This window comes from Puntigrus tetrazona, chromosome 20 (assembly GCF_018831695.1).
Source record: "Puntigrus tetrazona isolate hp1 chromosome 20, ASM1883169v1, whole genome shotgun sequence".
In the NCBI taxonomy this organism is placed as follows: domain Eukaryota; kingdom Metazoa; phylum Chordata; class Actinopteri; order Cypriniformes; family Cyprinidae; genus Puntigrus; species Puntigrus tetrazona.
In genome coordinates this window covers 8,033,932-8,042,923 of record NC_056718.1, presented here as the reverse complement: position 1 = coordinate 8,042,923, position 8,992 = coordinate 8,033,932, and the positions used below count along the sequence as shown (strand labels likewise).

Sequence of the window (8,992 nt, the reverse complement as noted above, 5' to 3'; positions counted from 1 at the left end):
CTATAAAATGTGTTGTTTAATATATTTTATTCATATAAAAGCAACAGAACTGAAATGATATCACGTTTATCAGCAACACAGCGCTATATCTGCCTCTGAATAACGCGATATCTGCCTTTGATCTTGGAGGTATACAATAAAAATGCAATAAATAAATAAATGATAAACAGGCAATTGGGACTTTTCTCTCACTATTAGAATTTTTCTGAGAAATCTTGCATTTCTGATTCTTTCCTCAGAATTCACCATTTTATCTAACAATTCTGACTCACAATTGCAAATTTATAGCCGATCTCATAGGCTAGTTCAGGATTTTCTTTTAGAATTGCAAGTATATACCGTATCTTACAACTTGAGTTTATATCTTTTGAGAAATTGCAAGAATTGTATTTTTTTTCGCAAAACGATAAACGGCCAAGACATTCCACAGACTTTCCTTACCAGTTTAGAGTGACTAGTAATTGTTAAACTGCAAGATTTCCAAACGAACTGAAAACATACATCGAATCTGCGCTGGATGTTTTTTTTTTTTCAGAGCAAAATGGAAAACTGTGACATTTCATTCACTGATTTGCTTCCCACTGCAGCGCACGTTTGCCGGTAACCCGCCAAAATAAAAGCTTGCTGATTTTAGATTTGAAACCGATGAAAAGTCATCAGATTCTGTGAATTCAGTGAATTCTAAAAATTCAGTTCTTTTGTCTTTGACCTGTAAGAAACTTTACCTTGCAACATCTTAGTAACAACTTTAACAGCACCCTAGCAACCATCCATGGCAACCATGGTGACTTTTGCACAATAGGCCACATTCACACTCAATCCTGTATTTGAGACCCTAATGCGGTTATGATTCTGTATGAATTATGATTCGCTGTGAGAACGAAACAGGACTGGACGACTAGTTGTCTGTCACGGCATACACTGTGCGTTACGTGTTTTCATGTGCGTTTTGGGTAACCTGCAGTGGCGGAGAAACGAGCTATGCGTCATCTGAAAGCTCTCGATTGGTATATTTCCAGAAGCAGTTACACTTCAACTATAAAACCAATAAGAACACACGCACACAAGGGTCGGCTTTGTTTAGAGGCATCTCGCCTTTCCTCAAAATCACAGTGAGAAGAATGTATCTCTCTCTCCCTGACCCACACATTTAACCAGGCTGAGCAAACACAGCTCCAGTCATATATTCGGCTCTTATCGCTGGATTCTGGATCTGCTATCTTAAGTAAACCTCCACATCTTCTCCCCATCCTAGACGCACACATCCTAATGGCTGGCTGCACCGACAATTAAACAGACCCTCACAGAAAGCCCCAGAGAAAAAGACAAAGAGAGAGAGAGAGAGAAAAAAAAGAAAAAGAGAACAGGAACTTCAGTTTTCCTGAAACTCAGAGCCAGCCTGAAAACACACACACTTTCTGAGGACCGTCGTTTAGAGAGATACTAAGGAGCCTGAGAAAAATCAAGTGAAACTGTTATCTCTCTCTCACGCACACAGGTGTTTCCAAAGGCTCTGAGAATGTTTCTTTGAAGCTAAATTCAAGTAAAAGGAGGAACAGATAAGGGAAATAGTTTAACACACAGTTTCTAGTCTATCTGGTTAGATTCTAGGAATGTGCAAATGAGCTTACGTGTGTAGGTGTGTTTAATTAGGCCTACGCGCTCTTTCAAACACTCATCTGTAATGCACAGCAAATTTCTGTCAAAATACTAAATTCATAAGTTTAATGTGTGGATGTAGTTTGGGGATAAATTGGGAATCGGAAAATACATCCATACAATATACTTTGGTAAGCCATTTCTGGGAATAATTTCTGTTATTTTAAACTTCAATCAATCAATCAATCAATCAATCATTTTTATTTATATAGCGCTTTTAACAACACAGGTTGCATCAAAGCAACTTCATGTTGAATAAAAAGCCCATAAAACAGTTTGCATGTTATTTAGCAGCAGAGCTGTTCGACACCGATAATAATGCGATAGAAATGCTTCTGGAGCAGCAAATCAGCATATTAGAATGACTTCTGATCTTGTGACACTGAAAACTGGAATAACAATCCTGAAAATGTCATTTGCATCACAGGAATGAATTACATTTTAGAATAAATTCAAATAAAACAGATTAAAATGCAATAAAGGCAGCTTTGGTTAACGTGCGGACTTAGTGTAGTTAATGCATGTCTGAGGTGAAAAAAGTTATGTTTATGAAAATGATTAGGACATCAGACACAGCGTTTGTGCGTGTGTGCGCGCGTGTGTGTGTGTGACCTCATAATTTTGTCTGTGAAAAGCAATAAAAGGGAAAAAACCAAACTCTTGTACTTCTGCAAATCAATAAACACGCAGCTAGATGTGTGTATCGATACATAGATCTATTTTGTAAACAAAAATAGTTCTTCTACGGCATCACTGTGAAGAACCTTTTAAACACCTTTGTATTTGTCAGATCCCAATTAGATCCAGAAGTTTATATATAGAAGAAAACATCTTGAATCAGGAGTGGATGTTGCGATGCTGCTTCCTCTTCTCCTGTCTTTTCTCTATTTCTCTCCTCTCCACCTATTGGATGACTCTGACGTGTTTTGTAAAATCAAACCACGAGAGCAGAAGTCTGGCAGATGCAAAATCACGCACAAATCAAAGTGGAAAATCCCACATAAATCTCCAGATTTCATTTCTTGCCTGAACCCATATACATCCACACGCCACACACACACACATATGTGATCAGGGAATGAGGTAGAGAGAGAAGATCTCCTTTATCATCTGTTTAATGTCATTCTGAATGATCAATCTCAAACTAATCAAACACAGGGGATGAAGGGAACTGCACTGTAGACTGCTTCTGTGACCCTTCAATGAAGGAGAATTTGTTTTCTGAACTCTTCCACAGATGCGTGGCTTGGCTCAAACCTGTTTCTCAGCTCTTCAGGCGGTTCTTTTTGACTACAGTGCATGGGTTTTGCTCTGATATGCATTATCAGATGTTAGACCTTTTATTAAGACGTGTGTGGCTTTAAAATTATAACCATTCAGTTGAATTTCCCACAGGTTCACTTCACCCTAAGTGTAGTAACATCTACAAGCAATATGAATGCTCCTGAGCTAAATTGCAACTGTCCAAGATAAGGGTATGAGTACTTATGCAGTTTTTTATCTCAAAATATGTACAAAAAAAAAAAAAAAAAGTTATGGTGTATGGAGTGTAGATTGTGGGAAAAAAAAATATTTAAAGCACTGTAACATAAGGCAGAAACAGTAAAAAATGTGGGAAAAAATGAAGGGTATGAATACTTTTGCAAAGTACTGTGTATATATAACAATCTTCAAATATAAAACATCAAACTATTTCATGGTACTGCCATTCTGCTAAATATAGTAAAAACATGATGATAACAAAGTACTTTTTCCTCAGAAGCATATACTACTCCTATTTTAAAATATGAAAATATTGATACTTTTTTAATGAATACCACAAAAAATTGTTTGATTGTCTTATTTTTACACCACGGTACACCCTCAGAAGTTGTCACTAGGGTGGTACCTTTTCAAAAGAAACTAATATGTACCATTTTCATATTATACATACACTTTAGGTGCAAATATGTACAAATTAATTTGAGATACTAAAAAAACACTCTTTATGTTTACATAAGGTACAAAAGTGTTTTTTTTATTAAACGGTAATGCCCTAGTGACAGCTTTTGCACATTTTGTCCTGAGAGTGTAATGTAAGGTATTTCACAGAATGGCCATGCATTACCGTCACGTGTCCAAATGAAAGCATCCATCACCAAATGTTTTCCGTGGGATATTTTCACGGTAATAACATGGTGCTTTTATGTAATTTTGCTAGGGTATGTTATCTGGGAGATTTGATTGACAGCTGGGTTTCTCATAAAGCCCATCCAGCGTTTAGGATCTTGGAAAACAAAGGCCTTGCAGCTATAGAGGCACTTCCCCAGCAAACACCTGCGAGCGGCCGCTGGCTGACAACATCCTTTCGCAGAAAACACGGAGAACAGCCCTCTCCCTCACCTCTCACAATGATGTTTTCCAAACTCGAGCGGGACTCCAGCTGAAACAGCCCTTGTTCGGCTCGCAGGGTTGTGCCTTTGTTTATATTTTGAACGTGTCTTAGCAACAGCGCTGTTTTTGCTTACAGATCCCCACCGCCCCTGGGCTGGGCGACCCGCAGGCACTTTCTCTGGATCTCTCTCTCTCTCTCTCTGTCCGACACATATGCTCCACATTCACGTAAAGGCAGTACATTAAAAATCTTAGAGGAACGGAAAGGAAAAAACATGATAGCGCATTTGGTTGCACGTGCAGGAAAAATGTGACTCAGAAAACAGCGGAGAATGACAGTGGAGCGCGATATATAAAGAGTTTCTGGTTGCAGAGTGAAAGGCTTGCAGCGGTTGCGGTTTATTTGCCAGGTTCCATTCCTCCAGGGTTCACGGCGCTGGCAGACGGTTGAGAACGAAGCCCCGCTCTCTCTCTCTCTCTCTCTCTCTCTCTCCTCATTCACACTCATTTCAGAGCCCCTCGCTGGGTTCAGCGCGAGTCCAGTGGATTATGAATACAATAGTGGTACTCATTTTGACGTCGCAGTGCAGTCAGCATGGAGATGTATCCTTGAGTAAGCTGATTGATTTAATAATGAAACGATTGGAGGACAATAAAGCTGTCTGTTCACTTCTCAAACTGTCTTTCTTCTGAGGTCAGCGGGTTTTCCAGACCTGCTCCCCATCTGTACCCCAGTGCTGCTCTATTGGTGTGATTTATTTAGTCTCTGTTACCAGTTTTTCAGTTCCAAGGCCTTTCATTTCCCCTTCTTTTTTTGTGTATCTTGTTCTCATCTTCTTGCTGTCTTGCTGTATACCATGAACATGTGTATAAGTTTGGTCTGGTCTTCTAATCTGATTGGTCGCAGCGCTCCAAACGTGTTTATATTTCTTTTTGCCAATTGCATGTATGTTGTTGTGCGACATATACAGTTGATTTTACCTTGCTATCATTCGGGGCTATCTTTATTTATGGATAGAAAATAAACAAAATAGTTGACAGTATAGTTCCTAAAACAGTCTCTCTCAACCAGGGGGCTGGGGCCTTTTAGAGAGCCTTTAGCATACGACTTTAATGTATATATTAATATATACGCAAAATACATACACAAAAATTCTATAAAATCCAACATTAAAAGTAATAAAGACATCATATGAACGCATATCAATGTAATATCTGTATTTTCATCTGTATGTTACAGTATTTTCTCGCTTGACCAGCTTTACCACAAATAATTTAAACAATAAAGCAAAGATACCAATACATTTAAAGTATATTTTAACCCATTATATATTAAATCCGACTTGAAGCTTTGTTCTGGAACATGGCAGCTGGTTTCTAGCTGGTTGGTCTGGCAATATCGTTTGGGATCGCACCGTAGCTGATTAACCAGATAGGCTTGGATTTTATACAGTATATATTATTTACAGAAACTAGTGCTGGCCTAAGTGTGGTGATAACAGGAACAGTCTGTGTGTGGTGTCCAATAAAAGAAAAATTGATTTTGTATTTTCTGTCCATCTTTGCATACTATTTGCATGCAGAGAAAAGGGCATGTAAGCAAACATATGAATGAGATACAGGCCGAGTCATCTGTGCTGGCACTGAATGAAACCTGTGGGACCTTGAAGCCCTGATAGAAACTGACAGAAAGGGGGAAAGGGAAAGCGGCTCACTGCCAAATCTCTCAAAGTGTGAGAAACGACGAAATGCGAACGTGCATGTTGATGTTTGACTTAGTGACACGACTTCAATACACAATCTAGCTACTGTGCTAACACTGTATTATGTCAAGTATCTGCTCAAAACAAAAGAAAAGAAAGCCTGACAAGAGTGCAAACAGTCCTTTAAAAGAAAAGCCCTACTGTGAAGAGCTCTGTACAAATAAACATCCAAGCCGGACTCCAAAAACCCCAGGCCCTTCTGTCTTTCCACTCTTACAGAAAAGATTCCTTCCTTCACGAGCCTTTTCCTCAGTCTCCGGCTGGTTTTGGAAAGAGCGGAGCGCACGCACACGTGAGTTCAGCCTCATCCTGCAGAGCCGTCTGCATTCTCCGGCTCAGCATTGTAAACACTGGCACATCCCCAGCTGCATTTTCCATTTTAACACGGCAGAGAGTCGTGACACGCTTCTGATGGTTTCTCAAGGTTTATATTGTTTTCTCCTGAGTCACTGAGCACGGCTGCAGACCAGAATTCGACGTTGCTGTTAGGAGGCTCCTCAGTGACACCAAGGATGAGGATTTTGTTAGGGTGACCTGGATTTCCAAATAAACACATGTTAGGTGGGAAACTTTTACCAGAGAATATTCACAAGAAAAAATGTCATTAAATGATTCATTTTTGTTTTAAATTTAACTCAATTTGGATTAGATAAAAGTAAATGTAAATGCAAAAGGTGAAAGAACAGTTAATTATTTAATTAAATTCAATTTAAAAAATAAAATAAAATATAAATGCATACAGATAAATAGATAATATAAAAGATATATAAAATCTCTCTCTCTCTCTCTCTCTCTCTCTATCTATATATATATATATATATATATATATATATATATATATATATATATATATATATATATAAATAAAAAATAATTGTTAAATAAAATAACATAATAAAATTCCAAATATAGAATATGACTGATTTGTAGGTAAGTACCAGATTGCCAAGTCACTACTTTGAATCCAGTCATAAATAAAATAAAATAAAATGTCTAAAATAAAAACTATTTAGAAATCTCTAAATAATGAAATTTACAAAAGAAGAAAGTGACTTTTCAGATAGCATTGTTCTTTTCAAATAAAAAAGAACAATTTAAAGACAAAGCGAAACTCTCACAGACAGATGAACAACAGAATGTTTCCATTTTAGTATATGTGTGTGTTTTGGGAGCCTGGGAGAATAATATGATCTGGAAAAAAACCAGCATGTCTGTCTGTGGCCTTTATTCTAATCCACCCTTTAGGATCAAGACCTGAGACCTACAGGAGAGATAACCTGAAACATGTGTGTGTGTGTGTGTGTGTGTGTGTGTGTGTAGAGCGGGAACGGGACTAAAATTGGTGGGTGGCATAAAAAAACGATTTTGTCCTCCCTTCACCTCTCAATATACCCATGAACACACACACACACACACACACACACACTACATTGCAAATGCCTTGGGCTCAATAAATACATCATATCATGCATATATACATAGAAGCCGAATACTGAATATTCACATACTATTCATATGCATACAGTTAATCAAAACTCAAAGACAAATACACATATCACTTACATTCTTACCCTGGGGTCCTCTAAAGTCACAGACAGATGATGTTTGGGTACAGCTTCACCATGTGGTTTACGGTTACCACAAAAATACCTTTCCACTCTCTTGCTTATAACCTTTGACCCCTGTTACATTGCAGCAGGGACAGACGAGAGGTGAGGGGGTAAGAAAAAGACCACGAAAGAAAAAGCATGTGGTGAAAGCAAAGATAACCTGATGATGTGCTGTTAGCTCCAGGCCAGCAGACCAAAATATATGGAGGAAAGGATTTGAGAAAGGTAATTTGAAGAAACCTCAAGTTCATCTTACATGATTCAAATATGTGTGACTGACAAATATGCATCACAGTAAGTTTATTGATATATTTATATGTAACTTAAAATTTCTAAAATAAGTAAAGAATACTAAGTAATTGTTCTTTCCAAAAATTTTACATTTTCTGAAAATATACTCACCCTTGAGCAGTCTAAGATGTAGGAGAAACTTTGATTTGGAGAAATTTATCATTACATCACATTCTCTGGAGTGAATGGGTGCCATCAGTCCAGCTGATAAAAACATCACAATAATTCACAAGTAATTCACACCACTCCAGCCAATCAAATCCATTCTTAATAACTTAATAAAACAAATCCCAAGCTGTTCCAGAACAGTTCGACACAGATATCAGAGTGTTTTCAGCACACTTACGGAGGACTATTTTCTGAACCTGTGAGATGCTATGCTAGCGGTGCACACAGACAATGGGGCAACTATAACTCTGCAAGGACAGTCTGGCGCTTCTGACTCACAACCTTTAAGTAATTTACGTTTTCTTATAAAAAAGAACCTGCTGATTACTTTTCAAACATACAGTTTTGAGCAGAATCCTGTAATGCAGTTGTCTCTTGTTGTTTCTCCAATCACAAATGCAGACATGGTGATATGTTTACGAGTGATAAGACAGTACTAAGTCATAATAATCAGTAATTATGTCTCCACTGGGTGCAACAAATGCCTCATTTATAATGTTTTATTGTTTTGGTGTCATAGTGCCAGGACACAACATCATGTTATGATAAGAGGCGTATCGTTTATGCCAGGCGCTTGAGGCGTTCGGCCAATCACAACTTTCACAACTGTTCTTTTTAGCAACATCACATGACCCCTTTAAAATGGTGTTAAAATAATGTTCTGATAAATAAACAAACTCATTTACATCTTAGATGACCTAAAGGTGAACTTTTTTTTTGCTATTTCTTTAAATGTTGAGTTTATTTATTTTATCATTTACCTTTTTTAGCTTCCTATGGCCCTTTGGGTATCATGGTAAAAAGCTGGCCTGCTCACTTTCAATCAATAAGCTAAATGGAGTGGATGTGTGCTTTTTCAAGGCAATTAGCATAACACCTCCATTTGATCACTTCTCAATCTTTTTTTTCTCCTCTGGCAAGGGCAGAAGTTGAGGAAAGGTACTATTAACATAACGTGAGCTTCGTTATGTGCCTGAAAATGTAAGCGTGATGAGTACCGTTGGCCTTCCTGGAAATCCAACATTTCTGCTCAAGTGCTATCTGCTGGGAAGTCAGGCTGAGCTTTGCTTTTCAGAGGAAGCAGGTCAGTGTTGCAGTGGGACTGAAGGACGTGAGGTGTGCACATTT

The 8,992-nt window shown here is 37.9% G+C and overlaps 1 long non-coding RNA gene across 1 annotated transcript; it reads right to left on the bottom strand.

The window, feature by feature from the left end:
• Window positions 1-3,504: 3,504 nt before the first annotated feature.
• Window positions 3,505-8,505, bottom strand: LOC122324486. The gene is made up of 3 exons (XR_006247183.1): window positions 7,566-8,505; window positions 7,359-7,477; window positions 3,505-6,329 (listed from the first exon to the last, which is right to left on the bottom strand). It is a non-coding gene; the product is annotated as an uncharacterized LOC122324486 (long non-coding RNA).
• Between the last annotated feature and the right edge of the window lie 487 nt (window positions 8,506-8,992).